Here is a 24,166-nt window from a genome sequence, read left to right on the forward strand (position 1 = left end):
AATAGTTTGAAAATTTTCAAAATGTTGATGAATTTTGTCAACATTTGAACTTTAAATGCATTTAAAAAATAATTGAGCCTATGCATCTCCAATATTTTTTGAATTGCCGTTAATTAAATTTATAAGGAACCTAGAATTAAATTGTTAAGATTTTTTATTAAGTGAAAAAGTTTTTATCGAGAATAATTTTAAAAACTTAAAATTTGAAAAACTTTTCAAAGCTATAACTAGCTCAAAAAGAGTTAAAATATTGCTATTAAAACTTAAAAAGTGGATGTCACTCTGCTGTACAGTAGATTACAAGTGGGTCAATGTATAATGGATGTTATTAAATTTGAATTCAATGATATAATATCACTGTATAAGAAAAACGATTCTGAGTGGAGACGGTTTGTCAGTCTAGGTATTTGACATACATATTATAGGTATACTTATCTATAGTAATAAAAAAAAATTGACCTATAATATGTATCAATAATAAATTCCAAATTAACCATATCACAATATCCAGTAGGTAACGCGTTATACATCAACAACAAACCGTGGTACTATCATAGATATAAAATATACTAATATAGTATACTTTAGAGGTTTCAAGTACCCACAAATAATATTATACAGTCACAACAAAATAACTAAAATAGTTATTCCCGGTTTTTTAATATGTAATTTCGTCCAAATTTGAACTTAAAATTACTATAAAAATAAACTGTGCTTATGTATTTCTTAGAATTTTTGGTAACAGGATTAAATATTTACGTGAAATCTTGTTTTAAATTTTCAATCCTTAGATATAAAAGTTGAACATTTTATAAATTTTTAACTACAAAATAATTATTCAATTTTAAATTTAATAAATTTTTAAAATGCTAATATAAACATTCAGTGAAATTTTCAAGTTTCTACAGTCACTCGTTTTTTAATTACAACAAAATAAGAAAATCATTACGTAAGAAATCGAGTGTGAATATAGTAGTGAATATCAAATGTTGTAAAAATATGAATTTAAAACGCTCATAAAAATTGAATTTGAGTTTCTTATAGACATTTTTTTTTTGATAAAGGTAGATTATCTTATAAGGAATCTTGTATTACATTTTGAAATCTTAGTTCTAAAAAGAAAAATTTTTACGAATTATTAACTCAAAATAATTTGCTAATTTTCGTGATTTTTCGAATTTTGTCAATTTTTGAACTTTAAATGCTAATAAAAAAAAACTGTGACTAAGGATTTTTAATATTTTTCAAGTCTCATTGTAACAATATAGTAGGAGCCTTGTATTAAATTTTCAAGTATTTTTACTCAACAAATAAAGTTTTATTGACATTCATAGAAAAAAAAACTAATTAAATTGGAAACTGAAATTGTCCGTAAACAGCTCAAAACAAATCAAAATATTTAGAAAACTTTATCATGTATAGAAAATGGAAATATAAACAACCAGTGAAAATTTTATGTATCTACAGTCATTCGTTTTAAAGTTATACCAAAAACCAAAATCAATTTTCTTGAAAACAGATTTTGCGTAAAAATTCCCGTTTTTCCTTAATTTTTCTTTTGTTTTTCACGGCGCTTTTGAAAACTATTGGAAAAATTTTACTTTTGACCCCCCAAAGTACCAAATAGATTCACTTTCCTATCAGAAAAGGTACTGTTGAAGAAAATCCATGCGCTTTTACTGTCCTAAAAGGTTAGGTTAGACACAAAAAAAAAAATAAATAAAAAAAAAAAAACACACATCATTGTAAAATCAATACATTCATCGTTCCACTCAAAATCTAAGAAGTAAAAAAATAAATAAAAAAATAAAAAAAAAACACACATCATTGTAAATTCAATACATTCATCGTTCCACTCAGAAACTAAAATGATGCTGTTTATGGAAAATGCCAATATTAATATTTGGTTAAAATTTCAATGGTCTACGATTATTAATATCTGAATTACACCAAAAAAATTAAAATTGTTTTTTCAAAAATTAGTTTTGCATAAAAATTACCACTTTTTTCACTTTTTATTGTTTTTCTTGACGCTTTCTAAAATTATTTGGAATTTTCAATTTCGACCTTGAAAAAGTAGAAACTAGATTAACTTTACTATCAGAAAATATGCTAATCTAGAAAATCAGAGCATTTTTACTACCCAAAATATAGACAAAAAAAACACACATCATTGTAACATCAATACATTTTTTGATTTTTTTCACTTCGCTCAGAATCTTAAATAATACAAATTTATACTATTACTATATTATAATCTTCAACCAATGGCAATTATGCTGTAAATAGTGTGAAAGTAGAGATTGAGAGTTGAGATTGACGTCTACTAATATTATGTCTATTATTATTTATTACTATTATGATTTATAGTCTGTAAGATGTAACCAATGGCAATTATTTATAAAAAAAAAAACTTACACCTTTATTTCACGGCCACGGGACATCTGACACTTTTCCCTTTTGCTTGGTTCATGAGGATCGTAGCGTGATGTTAAATAGCCCATGACTTTCTTTAAGAATTGGGCTATCAAATGCAAAAATAATTTTTCGAACCCAACTGGTATTTCCAGAGATTACCTCGAGAAAACATACGAATGCCTACGTCTTCATATAATATTTTAATACGATAGTATGGATAGATCTTATCATACCGGGCAAATGTAAATATTATAATAATATTGTTCGAGCTTGCGCGACACGACTTCACGACGACGGGATATAGTTTTAAACATTGCACCATCGTTTGGGCAGCGTGCCGTGACGAACTACATGCAATTTGTCCGATGCGAATGGTTCCATCCAACACAATATTTTATACTGATATATTATGCATATATATATTATATATGCATAATACATGTATTGTACACACAACACACCGCAACAACACCGGCTAGTGGCGGCTACGCGTATACACCCGCCGCCGGTTAGGTATATATATACACCTTTTTTCATTTTTTCATTTCCGAACCTTCTACCTACTATATTATAATATAAATATATTTTTTTATTTTTTATCGCGAACAGGGCGATAACTTATCCCCGGGCGTTATTTTATTCTTATGATTTTATTATCACTGTCTACTATATATTATATATTTTTATAACTTTTATAAAGTATACGTGTTTGAGTTATAAAAGAAATATACCTATATAATATATCAGATATCTATATACTAATATACAGCTAGCTAGTATATTATACCATGGATGCGTTATCCTTAAAAGTTTATAAAACAAAAGTAAAATTGCCGTATATAATAATGTATCCCGGATAAGATATTATTATAATATTACCTACCTATCAAGCGGGTGTTCACGGTAAAAAAAAATCATTATAATATACTAACCTAACCTGCAGTATACAATATTATATATAGGTACTACGTGTTATATTATGATAACCCTAAAACCTCTCTTAACCTCCTCCTCCTCCCCATCAATGTATACCGTATAAAATAATAATATAATACGGTATTTAGCGCACGCGACACACGCGTACTTGCCCACCGCTCGTAGCCGGAAAACTCAGTTTATTCTCAAAATACCCCAAAGGCCCAATATGTCCTACATGCTGCGCCTCCTCCGCATGCTTATAGCATAATTAAGCGAAATACAAACGTGTGTAATTATACCCGAAGGTATATGCACGTAACACGAATATAATATTATTATTGTGATTGCGAGAAATCTAAGAGAATTCGATCTTTTCGCATCCGACGATATTATATAGTATAATAAAATGGAATATAATAATGATTAAACAATATTTATACGCACAGGAGGCTTTCTATTTTGCGGGTGTAAAGAACGGTGACGTCGACACGTGCTGCTCAAACCATAACTACTGTCACCACTCACCATTGATACAATTTAATGTAATATGTGACATGTGCAATGTACCTATGTAGCTGTAGGTACCTATAATATTATACACTAGGTATGTCCCATATTAGTCTCCCGCAGTATGACCATGTACAATGAGCATCTCGGTAACAAATCAATGCAAGTTTGAATAATTCAGTTATATTGTTTTTCCTCATTAGTTATCCATATCAAAAATACTACTCATTTAAAAAAAATTAATATTTTTTCAATTTTTTTGTGGAGATTCAAATTTTGAAATTAGTTTTTATGACATTTTTATGAAACCTAATTTCTCAAAAAATTAAAATTCATATATTAAAATTGAATAAACCAAAATCAACCAAATTAAAACGCATTTCAAGTTTTTGATATTTATGTCAACAATTGTTCATTTTTAAACTGTTGACACTAAGTTAGAATTATTTTTATGAACTATGGATTATTATATTGAGGAACTTACATTGTTTTTCACCTGCATAGCCATCCTCTGATAGGTTTACGTCATTATTGTCTATTCGAGTTATCATATTATTAGTATATATTATACTTCTGCAGCCTACGAACACCAAAACGTCCAGAGCTACACACGTCATAAATATTATATAAACGTACATTTTAAAACGTGCATTCTGGAACAACATTCGCGTGTGACGTGATAATATGGTAGTCGTTAAACTTTCGGGAAATACGTTATAATTTTTTTAATTATTATATTATTTTCTGTGCCGCGAAAACAACTTGTTAACATCGGGCAATATTACATGCAATAATAAGGGTCCCGTGGTTGTGACAAATACAGACAAGTACAAAATATTATATTAAATTATGCATAATAGTGTGTATTATTTTGTTATATATTATTATATTCGAAATGCAATTCAGACTTTTTCGAAAATTATATAACGTAGGTAATATACTATACACGCGCACCTAATGACGATATTGCTGTAATACTCGCGAGTATTACGGGCGCTACAAAGCGGTTTGCTCAATGCACAAGCATAATAACAATATTATAATATATTTAGAGTATAATGTGTTGTACAGGCTGTGGTTAAATCGTCGATTGTATTATCAAGCTTATGGATTTTATCGTCTCAGGATATTCATAATAATATTGTCAGTTGATATAATTATTCATAAATCATAACTTATATTGTAGGTGTTATAAGCATTTATTATAGGTATTTCAATTTTCAAATAAGATAATTTGTGTTGAAATGCACCTATTAATATAATATTATAATTTATATCATAACAAACTCTTTTGAACTTAAAACTATTATTAAATAAATTATAGTACCTACTTATAAATTATTTATTAAACCATTGTTGATTGCATTGTATATAGGCATTATTATAAATATTTTTAAAAATAATCCAGCAAAAAGATATGAAAAATAATAATTGTGAGACATTTGATTTTAGTAAAATGTCGGAATTATAAAATAGCGTTGAAAGTTTTTAAAGTTTAAATCTTGCAAAAACACGAAAATGTATTAAGAAAGTTTTAAGTAAAAATGATTGAATTTATATAACTATAATTGCTTACAATATAATACAATATTATTATCATATCAAAGTCAACATTTTGAATATAGGTACCTAATTATGCAACGCGTATTAGCGTATTTGGCACGTGTTTGTAGTGAAGGGTGGAAAAAAAATGTTTGAGCGTTAACAAGAACTTAGAACAGTAATATAACATACATTTTCCTAAAGGTCACGAGTGTTGTTTGAACTTCTGCTTATAGCACAAACAAAAGTATTGCGTTTCCAATTCACGATGCCCATGTTGTATTGTAGGTACTTGTATATTATATATATTATTGTATTTATAAATATACTTGTTGGAAATTATTATAAAATGTATGCCTTCACTGTGTATATTGTACACCTACAATACGCAAACGCCGCACCGATAGAAAATAGAAATTAAGTAAGTTTTTATTTTGGTCGTAAATTACTTTGTTTTTTGCCGTACTTTTGTACAGAAAAAATTGTTGACATTTTAAATAAAATAGTATTCATGACTGGTTTGGGAATTAATTCGCATTAATTAACGAGCGCACAAATTTTAGAATTATAAGCGTACTTTTAATGAAAATCGAAAACTACACCGTCGCCTGAGCAGGACACCCGCTGTGGCTTTTCACAGTAGCTCGGCGCGGTGTGCAAACTTTCTTGGTCTCTTAGGTCCCCGTTGTCGTTTATTGTTGTTTATTTTATTCGCCTCTTTGATATCTACAATACTACAACAGTGAAAATAAGGTCTGTTCCTTGTTAAATTTTCTTCTGTACAAATCCTCTCGACTTTCCTTTAAGCACGTTATAATAATGTGCTCCAGATCGAAATACTATATACAGTGCTGAAAATGCGTCAGTTGTCAGTATAATACGTAGTTATATCAATTGATACCAAAAATGAAATATATATATAACATAATACAAATTAAAAAATATTATTATGCACTGTAAATCAAATTTATTTAAAAAAAGAAAAAATGTTGTTGTATTAGTGCGAATGAAAATATATCTTACAAAAAATAACCAATTGCAATCGAAATAAAGAAATATTTTAAATCGATAGAAACGAAAAAGTTGGAAGAAAAACTAAAGGAATAAAACACCTATAATAACATAAATTGAATTTTAGAATATAATACGATATTATACATTAGTTGGGGATGCATAGGAACAGCGTGATTAAGACGACGCCAAACTGGCATTTGTTATCTCTGTCTTACAAACGTACAACATGGCAAATTTTACGTTCACAATAACACATTTTACTCCGTAATTTCTAAAGTGAATTTACCTTTTATAAATTTTAAAGGTAAGATCTAGGGCACCTCGGAGGCTTATATTGATATTTTTATTGAGAAGCAAGTTATAACCATTTTTAATCTGTACATTTTTTGTACATTATTTTTAAATGATCATAACTTACTTAAAAGCTAAAAGTAATAATATAAATAAAATCTTCCGAGATGCCCTAGATAATATTCTTACCTTTAAATTTTATAAGAGGTAAATTTACTCTTACTTTAGAAATGACAGAATAAAATGTGCAATTTTATTTTTGACATAATAGTGGGGAATATACTGTTGGTTTGAACACATGTGTGTATATGTGGCAAGGATTAGTCACTAAAAATCACGGGTGTCACTCATCCAGGAACTAGTGACACCGGCTGGTGCGTGCACTCAGAGCACATTCGTGACTGAATGGAAACACCGCCACACCGTGCCACAAAATGTGCTATTGTAAACGTACAATTTTCCATAATGTTCGTTTGTAAGACGGAGACAACAAATACCCGAGTGGCGTCCTTTTAATACATTTTCAATACAAATGCGATGTACTTACAGTAAAAATTACCTACTTTATTTTCACAAAATCCTATTTAGCAGGTATACCAATCTAAGAGTCATGGGCTACGACAAAATTAAAATTAAAAGCAAAGTATCTAAATTATTGTTACTATAAAACTATCAATATTATATTGTATAACGTTCATATTGTTTATATTTAATTAGGTAAAATGTTTTATACAATTATAACTATACCTATTATATTTTAATAAATAATGCTGCAGTGGACGATTAGTTATTACACTCTATATTAACACCTTATATTAATATTAATGACTTCAATATAAAGGATATTATATAGAACATTAATACTTATTTTGTTTTATGCGATAATTTAAAATCAATACACCATTATTTTATCTTTTCGGTATCTTTTCTAATTAGTCAATTATTTTTACGTACAGTATTTAGTTAGTTATTATACTATACTATTTTACAGTTTCGATACCATCGTGGAGTTTTATAACCTATGCAAATTATTACCGACAGAAAAAATGTAATTATTTGCAAACATTAAACGCATTTGATAATTCATACATTTTTATGGAAATATATTACTACTGTATGAAAACCTGAAACAGCACGTGTTTTGATATTTTACTCTGACTAAAAAACTTCACATATTATTAAACGCTTTAATTAACGGAAATAATACTAAAGCGTGGTTCGGAAAATGTGTTCTATTAAATTCGCATCGGGTTGCGCACGGAGTGTTTTATTTGCGTAGTTTGACTTGGAATAAATTACACGTATTTTATGTAAATAAGAATATTGTAGAATGCCGACAAATGTGTGCCTGCGTTTGATTTCCCTCGAACAAAACTGTGGTTATTCTCAAATTCCAATTTATTGCGTTACGACAAACTATAATATATTATATTTTAACTATTAAGCTCTTATATAGAGAACAAAAAGGATTATCGGCATGATTGTAACTGTGGTAAATAAACACGACCGTGTTCAACGAGGATGGATAGAAATCATTCGATGTGTGAAAATCGAATAATCGAATTCATATGACCTTTATTGGATTCTATTATATTATAATATAGATTATAGGTAGTTTTATATTAACCGTAGCTCCTAAACAATCCTAAGTTAATTATAAAAAATATAAAATCTGGGTTAATTTACGTTAATATAAATTAATTAATTCATTGATGTTAATATCATAATAATATGGTCATTGGTTACATTAGGATACACGGTATACCAACATTACGATTTTTCTATGACATTTATCATCAAATCTCAACGCAAATCAGAAATATACAAACATAGATTCTCGTAAACGGGTGTAATCGTTATTAACGATGTGCATAGATCTAATAAAATGCAAAACGTCGAATAAAACTCGACCCACGGACTCGTTGATATGAGCTTCAAGGGGACAAATGTTCTGAATTGCCCTGTAAGTAGATACTCCGAAGTCAACCTAAATTAAATCAGTTTTAAAATCCTGGCACGCATTTAAAATTCTAAACCAATAGCTTCAAATACTTCAGTATAGGTAATTCACTGTAATTGTCTGTTTGTAACAAAAAAATATATTAAAAACATGTAATAAATAATAATAAATCGTTAAAAAGGTCGTGAACTGTATAAATAATTGGTAAACCGTTTTTTACAATATTCAATTGTAAACATCGGCATCCATTGTTTTAATTTTACTTAAAATTTCTAATTTTGATTTGCATGTTATCGTTACTATTCCATTAATAGAATCATTTGAAAACAAAAATGGTTCGATCCTGTTGTGTTACAGTCAATGGAATTTAATGCTTATCGGAATGAACAGTTAAAATATTCGTTTGGAATAAGTTTTTATTGACCGTGATGATGATAACCGACAGCTTGCTTATATATTGTTCATCAACCAGGAATCAAGAACAAAATCCATACATGTTTATCGGAATTTATAATATTATTATGTGATATATCTCGCCACATATACTACCAAAGCAAAGGACCCTACTCAATAGACTATGGAGACCCCAGGAAATGAAAAAAAAATCCAATATTATAGTTTAACGGGACGCAACTATATAGTTCATCTTATAAGATGTTCCGTTTTATATACATTCCAGTATAATAGCAACATAAATTGTTTCAGAGAAATATACTGACTAGTGACTACTGAGTACTGAGTAATACACAATATTATTATATTTCATAATATAATTTTAAAAATATAAACTATAGCACTATGGCAGTATCAAAGAAAATAAAACATCTCTTAAACATCTCAAATTTGGAATTAGAAATTTCCTATTTATAGTATTTAAGAGAAGAAATTTTAAAATTAATTCATGTAAGCACTATGATTGCATTCGAATTACATTGAAATATAAAATTTGATCGACTTTATCAGAAATTATGATAATTTTTTTTTATGTAACTCTATAAATATGTACAATCAATAGATATTGTGTATTTATTTTTAATAAACGATCGTCACATAAACAACAACATCATTTCATTAGAAGTTATTATTTGTTCATCCAATTATGATATTACATTAAGTTATTTAAGCATATAAAAAATGAGCAGTTAATATTTCACAAACGTATCTACAAATAAAAACAATAATAAAAATAAAAACAAATGCATTGAACACATTATGTGATTCACATAAGTGATTGATATAAAATGTAGTAAACACCATAAGATAATTAAACATTTTAGAAATGACATCCAATGTAGTAATTGCCTGCCTTTACATCTCCTTAATTTATCATTACGAAACTAAGTATTGTATCAGTTTAAAACATAATAACAAAAAGGTGGGCAAGTGGATGTCAATCTGCTGTATAGTAGGTTACAAGTGGGTCACTGTATAATGGATGGTATTAAATTTGAATTCAATGATATAATATCATTGTATAAGAAAAATGATTCTGAGCGGAGATGGTATGTCAGTCTAGGTATAAGACATATTATATATGTATTTAAGGTATTAAAAAAAAAATTACCTATAATAGGTAGGTACCTATAATAAATTACAAATTAATCATATCAAAACAAACCGTGATACTATCATAGATATATAATAGTATACTTTAGAAGTTTCAAGTACCCACGAATAATATTATACAATCACAGCACAATAACTAAAATAGTTATTTTAGGTTTTTTAATATGTAATTTCGTCCAAATTTGAACTTAAATTGACTATAAAAATAAACTGTGCTTATATATTTTTTTAGATTTTTTGGTAACAGAATAAACTACTTACGTGGAATCTTGTTTTAAATTTTCAATAATTAGATATAAAAGTTAAACATTTTATAAATTTTTAACCACAAAATAATTATTCAATTTTAAATTTAATACATTTTGTCAAAATTTGATCTTTAAATGCTTATAAAAAAAAAATTCTGCCTTTGTATATTTTTCAACTGCTATTGTAACAATATATAAAGAGCCTTGTATTCAGTTTTGACACTTTTTGGCCCAACAGATAAAACTTTATTAATATTCATAGAAAAAAAAAAAAAAAAAATAGAAATATGAAATAGTCCGTAAACTGCTCAAAACAAATTCAAATATTTTGAAAATTGTATCAAGTATAAGAATTGATAAAATAAACATTCAGTGAAATGTTCATGTATCTACAGTTATTCGTTTTTGAATCACAAGAATAAGAAAATCGCTACATGAGAAATCGAATAAATATTCAATGTTGTAAAAATTTCAAATGCTCATAAAAATTTAATTTTACTTTCTTATAGAAATTTTTTTTTTTATAAAGGTAGATCTTTAAGCAAATCTTATAAGCAATATTGTATTACATTTTAAAATCTTTGATTTAAAAAAAAAAATTTTATGAATTCTTCACTCAAAATAATTTGCTAATTTTTGTGATTTTTCCATATTTTGTAAATTTTTGAACTTTAATGCTTATAAAAAAAAAACTGTGACTAAGGATTTTTAATATTTTTCAAGTCTCATTGTAACAATATAGTAGGAGCCTTGTATTAAATTTTCAAGTATTTTTACCCAACAAATAAAGTTTCATTGACATTCATAGAAAAAAAACTATTAAAAATGGAAACTGAAAATGTTCCTAAACAGTTCAAAACAAATCAAAATATTTTGAAAATTGTATTGTGTATAGAAAATTCAAATATAAATAACCAGTGAAAATGTCATGTATTTAAGGTCATTTTTTTTAAAGTTACACCAAAAACCAACGTCGATATATTGCGTAAAAATTCCAGTTTTTCCTTAATTTTTATTTTGTTTTTCACGGCGCTTTTGAAAATTACTGGGAATTTTAAATTTTGACCTCCCCAATGCACCAACAATATTTACTTTCTCATCGTAAAAGATACTGAAGTTGAAAATCGAAGCATTATTTCGACTACTTATCGTGTCACAGACACAAAAAAAAAATAAATAAATAAAAAAAAAACACACACCATTGTAAAATCCCCATTGTAAAATCAATACATTCATCGCTCCACTCAGAATCTAAAATAATTAACTTATTAAAAACCCCGGGGAATATATATTAAGTTAATTTATTCAATTTATTTTGTCAACTAAAAACTAAGAAATTGTGACAACATTTATGACAACAATTTTACTGAATTAGTTTTTTCTGATATAATTTTAAATTTGAGTGGTATAAACATATTATACCATAGAGCTTTAATTAAAAATTATATATTTATATCTAACTATCTTTTTTGTCCAAAAGTTATTATACAAATATAAGTACCTATTAGTATGAATTATATTTTTTAATTATTATTCAAAGTTTATTAGTTGTTGATAAGCATACTATAAAATTGTTCTACTTCTAGTTTTGAATTTTCGTCATAAGTGATCAGTTTTACTAATTTAAAAGTGTACATTTAATGAACATTGAACTTTCAAACTTTGCGTATTTTAATAATGGTTATTTAAAAATAGGCATTCAAAAAAAGTTTTATCAGAATATACAGATTCTAATAATCGTTAACATTGTTTACAATTTGTACTAACCAATGCAAATTCGTGTTTAATTTATATCGTAATAACATTGAAGTGATATGTCGAGATTATAACAGAAAAGAACGGTGTACTTATTATAATATTAAAATGTGTATAATTAATCAAAATGTGTAGGTGAAATCAATGTTAAATTTGATATTGAATTTGAAAAATAAATTGGAACAAGCTATTAGTTTTCTATACCTAATATTTAATAGTAATATTTTTACATGAATTGATGTGATGAGGAACGATAATTTAAAAATGTGTTGAATAAGACAACAATGAGAAATTGATTAATATAAATGTAATAGTACCTATAATATGTATTTAAGTTATCTTAAATTTATATTCATAGTATCCTAATTATATTGTATCAAATACAATAATTTAAAAATAATTTTTATGTAATATACCTAATATTCATGTCATAATGTAATATGTATATAATATTATAGGTAAGTTTATATAATATAATTGTATAATCAGATATTGTGATCAATCAGAGCTACAATTTTTCAATACGAACATTACATAAGGAAAAATTATTTAAATACATAATAATAATAACTATATTCAAGGCACACGTATACCTATTGTATTCAAAATATTACAATAGTTCTAAAGTATTTGCAGTGTAAGTAGGTACTTAAAATAATTTAATAAATTTAAAATTAAATTATCAATTAAATATTTTATTTTGAATTAATATAAACCAAAATATAGTAATTAAAATTATATTTTTATAATTAAAATGTTAATGCTTAAATATTGGGGAAATCACTTTGAGATTACCAAATTAAAATCCAAAATTAATTAATTTTGTTTGACTGTGGCATAAGCTTATAATATTACCACATATAAATATATAATATATTAATTAGTGTGTTAAATGTACCTATATAATATTTTACATAATTATCCGATTATAGAAAATTGACTAATGAGGTAGGTATATCAACACGACAATATCTGTTCTCCCCGTTCGCCTTTAGGTGGCCTACATCACAAAGCTATTCGGTGAGATCTTTAGGTAAAATGTCAAAAAAAAAAAATACATTAATAAACATTAATAGATAAAATATACGGTGGATACTACATTATAACCGAAACACGACCACCGAGCACCGCCAGACTGTGGATTAGCTGAGTTTTTTTTTTAATTTTAATATTTCCGAGGATTTAAAAAACAATTATTTAATTTAACATTATGCAGATTTTATAAATTACATATATAAAAGATAAAGTTTGTTTTTAAAAATTTATATTCGGGATGTTTAATTTACTCATATGGTATATTACAAAATATATTCTATTATACATACCTATAGCATTGGAATAATATTGAATGATTTAAAATTGTTTTGTTTAAACAGCCGCTGATCCCCAGACACAGTCAGACAGATCACTATACAATTCCTATTATAATGGTAGGTATAACGCATAATTTAAGAAATTATTATGATTTTTCGATATCCATATAACTAAACATACCTATATCCGTTTTATTTTTTACGACAAATTAATAATTACCTATACGCCTATAATTAAAATTAGATTAAACAAGTGAGAGGGATTATTAATTAATCAACTTTAGGATGTTTTAATTAGTAGTGCGTTTAGGATTTTGGAGCCTCGGGCACATATATACTATACAGATTATACATAATTTACTCTATATACCAATCCCCTAGGGTTACACACACACATATTACACACATATACTTAAAATATGCCGGCAGTAAAAACAGGTTCGTTTATAATTTCATACCTACATAAAGGTGTAACATACAACTTTAATAACCATAAAAATGTAAATCTATCTTACAATTTTTTTTGTGATAAATTTATACATTCAAATTTTGAATTTACTAGTGAACAATAAATCACCAGAGTACCTATATAATACATATATTATGTATATAACATACAATATAGCCAGGTATAATATTATATTAACACATAGTGACGCAGACTATATAATTATTTATACTTATATATATATATAATTAATCCGCTGTTAGACATCATTAATCTGTTATGTGTTATTAATTATTATTGGTTATTTAGTATAAATTGTAGTTTAAATAATTGCACTCTACCATTTACTCGGAAAGACTTCTGTTGTAATAATAATATCAAGTATTTTAATATTACAAAACTTTCGTTTACGCGTACCTCTTAAAATAAAAAAAAAAACGGAGAAATCGCTATGCTGTTCAGTATAGGTGTTGACCCTTGAGTGTACCTCGTATGCATTGAGTATAGGCCTGTAATGGATATTTTATAATTTGTTTATAATAAAATTTGTAATTCAATTAGTATAAAATATTATATAGTACCTACCTAATACGATAGGTTCAACAGATTTTTCTAAAAACTTCACATTCGTTACATAATAATAATAATATATTATAGGTACCTATCATAATATTATAATTGTTATTGATTTATAAGGCAACATCGTGTAATATAAAACATTGTAAATAGGTTCATGATACATATAAAACGATTCAATTTCGACTAAATATTTTTAAAATTTAATTGGTTGTAGAGAATAATAATCAAGTAATACAATATATATATGTATATCAAGTAATACTGAAATGTATTAAATCCTATGATAAATATTTTCTTAAATGTTTGTATTCATAATCTAAAACAGGTATTTTGAAAATTATATTATGTCTAGAAAGTTTAAATATAAATATTTTGTGAAGAATTCAATTTTCTGAATTTTACAGTTATTCATATTTGAACTATAACAAATAAAAAAAAATTAATTTAGTCACAAATACATGTTTTGCGTAAATATTCCAGTTTCTCCGTATTTTTTTTTGTTACTCCAGATTAATTCAAAAAGTACTGGGAACTTTTAACTTTTAGACTGTCTCAAAGTAACAACAAAATCCAATTTGCGTGGAGGTCCCATTATTTAAAATGTAATACTCAGTTGGTAAGTACTTAGGTACTCCAATAATAGTTTAAATTACTCTGAAATTCTACGTAAGTATAGGTAGTATATTGACTTTTTACTTATTTATAAAATTACAACAATGATCTAATTCTTACAGAGTGTGTGAACCCCGAAAATATTTATGATTATCAAAAAGTATCGAAACGATTTAGATAGGTATTGAATATCATCAAGAGTCGAGTTATTTACAAGACTTATTTAAAAAGAACGTTGTATATAACCATATATACAGGGTGATTTTTCAAAGATTTTTACCCTTTATTTCTTCGACAATAATGAAGTTATTCAAAATCTGATTTTTGGAAATTTAAACTACATACTTAAAAACAAAGACCATATTTTCAAATTCTTAAAAATTTTTTATTTTATTTAAGGAGTATCCTGTGGAGATAGAAACTTATATTTTTAAAAGACAATCCTACTTTTCTACTGAAAATATAGTGGATCATTTTTTGAAAATGTTGACGTATCAAAATTAAAATTAAAAGGAGTAGTGTTTGAGTTATTTGACTTTGTGAACAGAATTAAATTGGTACATGCGTAGTTAATGAATGCGGTTTAATATATAATATGGGGAATAAACTAATTTGAAAATGTTAACAGTTAATATTTAATCTATCAATATGTATGATTTGTAAAAGTGGTTCAAATATAATAAATACTATTACATCTATTTTATATTTTCGTAAAACCATTTTTAAGGACTATTATCCTTAGTATAAGCTATAAACATTTTAATAATGTAGAAACTAGTTGTTAAAATTTTGATTTAGGTACATTAAGAATCAACCAAATGATCCAATAAATAATTTACACTAAAAACTGAAAAGGGAAATCCTCATTTGAAAAACATAAGTCACCACAGAACACTACTGAAGAAGGTACAAGCAATTTTAAGAATTTTAAATTATGATATATAAAAGTAAATTTAAAAATATCAAAAATCAGAATTCGAATAAATTAATTATGAGGGTGAGCAATAAGCATATCAGGTGAATCACCCTGCAATAACTAGTAAGCTGTAGAACGCAGCTATTATTATATTTTGAAACACGTTTTAACGGTTTATTTGTCTTATATTATTAATTATTATATCATATATTATTATAATAATGTTGACGGTATTACGAAAGAAAAAACACAGGAAATAATAATAATATATCAATGTAAATGGTGTTATTTTTAAGCACAAAACCGTTTTTATAACAAATTATAGCATCAATTTAAATTTAAATACATACATAGACTATATAATTAATTATATACTATTAAAACAAAATTAGGGCGGAGCTAAGGCGGAAATGTGAATTATTCAACAATCGTTTAAATATAACGAACTTTGGCCGACGGGACTTTTCGCACCACACGTGTGAAAGTCTCAACCCCCCTCCCCCCACCCAAAAAGAAAAACATTCGACCTACACCAATCATACTACACATAATATTATATTATTATTATTATACGTTATGAACGGAAACCGATCGTGCCAAAACTTCTGATAAGTATGAATTATTTACACCTTTGATTAATATAATATAACTACATGGACCTATATAAAATAAAAAATTTAAATAACCTATCTATACATCGCATGTTACCGAACTAACACCGTTTACGATAACGACGACTACTACACGCACCCGTATCTATCTGTCTGTTATTAATGTACCTATTTACACGACGAAAAAATATTCAGTATAGAATCGCGCACGCCGCTGCTGTATAATTTAGTTATACATATTATTATTATAAAATATTATAATGGCAATAATATAATAATGTTTATTGCATTCAATACCTTCGTGGAAATAATAATAATATAAAATACATCGCTGTAATATTGGCATACCTATATTGTTATACGACGATATTTTATTATTTTAATGTTGTACAATTAATATACTATACTATAATAATATATAGGTACATAGGCACATACAATATCGTATTAACATATTATTATTATTATTATTATTATAATAATAAATCATGCGAGTAGTGCTTACCGGGACAGCGCAAATAAAGACGGTGCCGTTCGACGACTGCTGCGGCGTCGGCGTCGGCGGCGGCTACGTCGACGACGATGTTGCTGCGTGGGCGGTCAAGGAAGTACTGATTACGGTAGCGAAAGATTTCGCGTGATATATACGTTTGTGCAGCGTCGGCGTGTGTGTGTGCGCGCGCGGCGTGCGTGTTTTTTCCTCTACCCCCCACCCCACCCTACGAAGGCCGCACATTCACGAAAACCGTCCCCGCCCTCCATCGTAATAGCTGTCGACGGCGGCGGCGAAACAAAACGCAATATCGATCGGAAAAGCGCGCGCGGAAACTCTCACCCACAGAGACGACCAAACCGTCGCTGACGGACAAATCGGGTGGGAGGGTCGATCGCCAGACGTAAAAAAAAAATAATATCCCGCCGTTTTTTGTCTCGCCGGCAGCGATCGTTTATGTACGGCGAGGACTTCAACCGTTGTCATAACATTATCTTCGACGGTACAAACGTCTTTTGCAACGGCGAGGAAGTCGACGAGGAGGACGAGGAGGAGAAAATGCATTTTTATTTTGTTCTTTATTACCTAACTCATATTATAATATAGCGGCGATGGTATCAACGTCTCCAGGATGGATATTCGTGTACGTTATATGATATTATTATTGTGTAGGTATTGAAATTACATGGTTTGAAATGCTTGCATCCAAGACGCAGCTGCACGAGTTCAAAGGGCATGGCTGTGGTTTTCAAAAGTATTGTTTACCTACTATGTTAATTTTGGCTAAAAAATCCAGAATTTTTGTGCGGTGCTAATATGCTATATAATATCGTCCATCCGCCGTGACAAGGCCGTATCCGAAATTTCTTCAAAATATCTTATTGTTAACCAAATATCAAAATCTAAATGCAATAAAATTACAATATGCATGTTTTGGACCCCCTCCCCCCATCTGGAGGGAAAAAATTTCTGGATACGGCCTTGCTTACGGGCTTCTTCTAAATATTGTATTTGGTATTGATAAGGGATATTTTATCGTACATGTTTTGAAATTCTCTACACCGAATGATACAATAATAATAATATGTTGAATGGTTAAGTCAACAATAGGCATAACCATACGTTATTTTGCATGTACATAGTATATAATATTATGTACTATGTAGTACATAATATAGACATTATATATACATAATAGTATATAGACTACTGTCTATGCGTGTGCGTTATATATTATAAGTATAATATGCTAGTATAGTATAATTATCCGAGCGTGTAATATAATATAATAAAAGTCCGACCGCAGTCAATTTAGACACCATTGTGACTATAAACGAATGTGTAAGTCAGAGTGGTTGTGCGAGTGCGTGTGCGTACACGGTAATTAATAATTATAATATATGCAGGACAGTGACTACAATGATAGTGTCGACGACGATTGAAGTAGACGTGTCGGTGTGAAACATAATTAAGGCCGTCGTTTCAATGAACGTATAAATATGAAGATCATCACACTGTGTATAAAGTAGGTAGGTACATTAATCGCGGAAAAACGATATTTGTATTTTTTAATGTCATTACAAAACCGCAAGGCTGGGCAAGTTAACGATTTTTTTTAACTTGTTAAGTTAAGTTATTTTAAAATAATTAAGTTAAGTTAAGTTAAAAGTTACTCGTATTTTTTTTCGTTAACTCGTTAAGTTAAAAGTTAACTTTGAAAAAAAAAGTAACTTAACTTAGTGTAAAGTTAAAATTTGCTAATTTGCAAAAAAAAAAATTCAGTCATATTATATGGTTTATTAGATAGTTTTTCTTTACGTCCAAGAAAATTACTGGGTAAATTTAAAATGATACATCAAAGTAAATACACATTAAAAAATTTGCGTTATTCTTCGGACGAAAATTGACTTAATTTAGATATTTTTGGAATACAATTAACTTTAAGTTAACACGTTAATTTTGAAAAAAGTAACTTATTATGTTAAAAGTTAATTTGAAAAAAAAAGTAACGAGTTAATTAACTTAATTAAAATTAACTTAACGTTTTAACTTAATTTTAATTTTTAACTCGTTAATGCCCAGCCTTTTATATCAATTTTCAATAAATAAATAATTCAAAATATCCAATGGAAATTGAAAACCAACTAAAGAAACGATGGTGGTTTATGTTATTGATATTTGTACCTATAGGTATTATTATGTAAGTTACTAATATGAATTTATTACTATCAAAAAAAAAAAAAAAGTTCCTAATTAGAATATTTGCTGCATTATGACTTGTTTAAAAAAATCTAATATATATTATAATATATATTTCAAAAATGAGTAGAAAGTAAATTGTATTACAAAAAACTACAAATGAAAGAAAACTAATGGTACTTTTTTTCAAACAATCAATTTAAAACATTTTTTTTTTGAATATTGTAGGAACTCGTTTTCTTTTTATTTAAAATAATAATTTTTTCCTACGACGTTCATACAATTACAGTTGAAAAAAAAGTCACCAATGAAATTAAATTAATGTGATGAATGTTTGCTATATTATTATATCTATGTTCCAAAAAAAACTAATGATACGAATTATTATTCGATTGTAAAATTGAATTTTATGTTAAAATATTAAATTATTATAAAAGACAACGAATAAAATAAAATAAATTTTTTTTTTTAATTTCATTCAACGGTGATCGATATTGAGGTCAGAATATCCAAATATATTTCTTGTATCACATAAAATGAATCACCTGTTTACTAAAACAATACACAATGATGTAGGTATGTGTTATTATTATGCATTTAGGTAAGTTGGTTGGTAGGTATCTACGCTTTTGGATAAATAATATAGGGAGTAGTCTAATGGGTTCCCATTTGAAAAAAGGTGTTTAATTAATTTAAGCCGAATTGGTTCACGTTGAAAAAAATGTATTGTATTAAGTTAAGCCAAATTGGTTCTGTTTGTGTCTGACAACTTCTGAAACTAATTTTTAGTGCAAAATTATTACATTTTATTTAAGAATTATTATGATACGGTCTATAGCCCTATAGTTATAACTGTAGGGCTAGGAAAATAAAGCACTAAAAACCTACAATAAAGAAATTAAAAAATTGTCAATAATGCTACAAAAAAAGCATTTTAACCAAGAAAATACAACTAAAAAAGACTTGAACATTTTTAAGTTTAGCTGAAAAATATTTTTAATATCAAAAAAAAATTTATTAAACACACTTGTTCACTATGTCACACTAAGTAATTCTTAGAACAACTAAACACAATTTATAAATATTGAAAAAAATAAATTAAAAACCGTTTTATTAAATGTCGATTAATGTCAACGTATTACGTAACCATTACTCCCCACTCGGTAATCACTTTGACAAAATCTAAGAATCTATTTTCAGAAATATTTTCCGATAAGGCGATAATATTTCACTACAAAATCATGAAATAAGTATATATAATGACATAATTAAAATAAATTAATAAATAATAATTTAGATAAATATGTACGTAAATGTTCTAAAAATGTTAAATATGCGTATAATTAACAAAAAATAATTAAAAAGCTAATAAACTGACAAAAAAGTACCAAAAAAGCATTTATTTACGAATATCATAAGAAAATGCAAAAAAAGCAAAATCAAAATTGCATATTTGAACTCTGTGATGAATGAATCGAATTTTGTTTTTGATTAGCTATGTCCTGTAGTACTATGAAACAAAATGCAAATGCTACAAAATCCTAGCCCTAGTTATAAGTGTAATATTATTATCTTTATTAGCAATGAATAATATTATTAAATGATATTAGATTGGTTTACGCCATCACACAGAATAGACGTGTGCCTTTCGCGTTTAACCGATTATTAATTGCACTAGAACATATTATTATGATTTATGAATAGGTATTAAGTACCATATAGTACATTTAAATTATTACTAATGTTTTGATTTTCACGAAACCTTTCCATCAAAATCATAACTGTATTCATGAGGCTCACGAAATCCAAATATCTATATAAGAAAAATATGTGAACACAACATTACAGGCTATAATGAACCAACTACTTTAACGCTTTTATGATCTCATGTACATAATAAATCAATATCACAATACACAATAAGTATGTAATACCTTTTAAATTGAGTTATATACTTGTGTATTATATTAGTCTAATTTTACTATACGAATCAATCAGCATTATGGTCCAGTCATGAGTCAGTCGCTATATTGTTAAAAAAAATATAAAGAACGAATAAGTTTTAATAATATAAGCTTGTTAAGAAGACGTACAACATAGCGAATTTTAAGTTTACAATAATCCATTTTACTCTGTTACTTTTAAAATTAGAGTTAATTTCCCGATTTAAATAATTTTAAATTAAGATATCTTAAGTATTTAGGAGACTTAAATTGATATTTTAATTAAGAAGCAAGTTGTATAAGTTATTTTAAGCTACATTTCTTATAAATTTTAAATTTTAAAATGATAATAACTTGCTTCAAAATAATTAAACTATCAATAATAACCTCCGTGATTATTATTTAAATGACAATCTTGCACATTTTATTGAAATTTATTAATAACAGAGTAAAATGCATAATTGTGAACTTAAAATTTGCTATGTTGTGCGTACGTAAGACGGAGACCACACATCCGGATGTGACATCTCTTTAGAAATAATTGGGTAGGTACGTTTTATTTAACTACTGTAACTAAGCAATGATACAATATGACATGCAAAATGAATAAAGCAACTAGACAATTCTGTATACGGCCAAAAAATATAAATTTGGATATTTGTGTACGTTGGGTAGTATATTAGTAGATGCAATGTAATATCTGTATAATATTATATAAAACAATAGGTATCATATTGAGCTTGGTGTGGCGCAGGGGTTGCATTCAGTTACGAAACGTGTTCTAATTGCAAGCACTGGCCTGTGTCACTATAGATCCCGGATGGGTGACCACCCGGGTTTTTAGTGACACATACACACACGTGTTCCAATCCAACTATACCTCCCCCTACAAACAGCTAATGGCCATAGTTGCCAGGCTTTTAAACATCATTAAAAAAAAAAAAAAAATAGGTAAATAGCATATTAAAATGACTGGAAAAATAATAAAGATAAGTGGTGGAGAAGGTTCTAGAAGATTAGCTACACATTTCTATTTAAAAACCGAGAAAGTCACTCTGCTAATTATAGTAGGTGTAGCACCTCGTTATTAAGTAGGTCAATATAATATAAATGCACTCCCAAATACGTATTCCATATTTATTTATTTTACAGTATTTAGTATGTGACTTGCATGTCCATTTTCCAAATTTGTACGACTTGTTTTTTATCCCCAAACAAAAAAACCGTGAAGAAGCAGCTATAGTATACATTTTAGTAGCAACCCTAACTCATTTAAACTGATTTTGTTAGTGTGATTTTTTTCGGTTCCATCAGATTAGTACAGAACTTTTAATTGGTATCTATACTGGATTCCATAATTTATATCTAAGAAAATAGTTTTTTTTCGTGATTTGAGATATTTAAAAAAAATATTTCTCGCTCAACCAACGCAACCAACAGACGAAACATTATAAAGGTAATAATGATCCTAGAGGTGTCTAAAATCTATTATAATATGTGTTTTAGAAACCCGTTAACATGTGGATTAGAAAACAAAAATTTTAAATTGTATTGGCTTCCGTGAATTTACCGTTTAATTATTATTTAATTATATTTTATACTTGTGAAATTATTCGTACCTAATAATCTTTTAATTTAAAATGAATTATAATAGATTTTGAATTTACCGCCATATAGAGCGATAGTCTGCAAACCATTCAAGTAAGTAGTACGCTGCAGTTAAGTACATCTGTATGGCGTATGGAATACTATGGATACATATAATTGATGTCCACGCATATTATAAAAAGTAAAGCTAATTATATTAGTATTGGGTTATATAATATACCTAATATTATTATTATAATATATCAAAATGTCTTATATTTTTGTTTAAATCAATAAATTGCCAGCAATCAGTGTTGAGCCGAGATAAATATAATTTTATCTAGATAAAGATAAAGAAAAATTATAATAATATTATCTATATAAAGATGAAAAATTATTTTTTTATCTAGATAAATTATCGAATACATTTTAGATTCTGAGTGGAACGATGAATGTATATTGATTTTACAATGATGTGTGTTTTTTTATTTTTTTATTTTTGTGTCTGTCATCACGGTTTGGGGCAGTAAAACTGCTTCGATTTTCTTCAACAGTATCTTGTTTGATGGGAAAGTGAATGTAGTTGGTGCATTCGGGAGGTCAAAATTTGAAATTTCATATAGTTTTCAAAAGCGCCGTGAAAAACAAAAGAAAAATTAAGGAAAAACGGGAATTTTTACGCAAAATCTGTTTTCGAGAAAATTGATTTTGGTTTTTGGTGTAACTTTAAAAAGAATGACTGTGGATACATGAAAATTTCACTGGTTGTTTATATTTCCATTTTCTATACATGATAAATTTTTCAAAATATTTTGATTTGTTTTGAACTGTTTAGGAACGTTTTCAGTTTCCAATATTATTCGTTTTTTTTTTCTATGAATGTCAATAAAACTTTATTTGTTGAGTAAAAATACTTGAAAATTTAATACAAGGCTCCTACTATATTGTTACAATGACATTTGAAAAATATTAAAAATCCTTAGTCCCAGTTTTTTTTTATTAGCATTTAATATTAGCGTTCAAAAATTGACAAAATATGTAAAAATCACGAAAATTAGCAAATTATTTTGAGTTAATAATTCGTAAAAATTTTTCTTTTTAGAACTAAGATTACAAAATGTAATACAAGATTCCTTATAGGATAATCTACCTTTATCGAAAAAAAAATGTCTATAAGAAACTCAAATTAAATTTTTATGAGCGTTTGAAATTCATATTTTTATAACATTTGATATTCACTCGATTT

The 24,166-nt window shown here is 27.1% G+C and overlaps 2 protein-coding genes across 2 annotated transcripts in view; both read right to left on the reverse strand.

The window, feature by feature from the left end:
• Positions 1-17,328, reverse strand: part of LOC100162131 (1-phosphatidylinositol 4,5-bisphosphate phosphodiesterase) — a 66,830-nt gene extending 49,502 nt beyond the window's left edge. The window contains exon 1 of the mRNA XM_008190255.3: positions 17,204-17,328. The gene's annotated coding sequence lies outside the window, so the exon portion shown is untranslated. The remainder of the gene's footprint in view (positions 1-17,203) is intronic.
• The window catches only part of LOC100570533 (homeobox protein vnd), a 141,277-nt gene that overhangs the window by 61,642 nt on the left and 55,469 nt on the right, over positions 1-24,166 (reverse strand). The window lies entirely within an intron of this gene.

The sequence above is a fragment of the Acyrthosiphon pisum genome, chromosome A1 (genome assembly GCF_005508785.2).
Source record: "Acyrthosiphon pisum isolate AL4f chromosome A1, pea_aphid_22Mar2018_4r6ur, whole genome shotgun sequence".
Lineage (NCBI taxonomy): Eukaryota > Metazoa > Arthropoda > Insecta > Hemiptera > Aphididae > Acyrthosiphon > Acyrthosiphon pisum.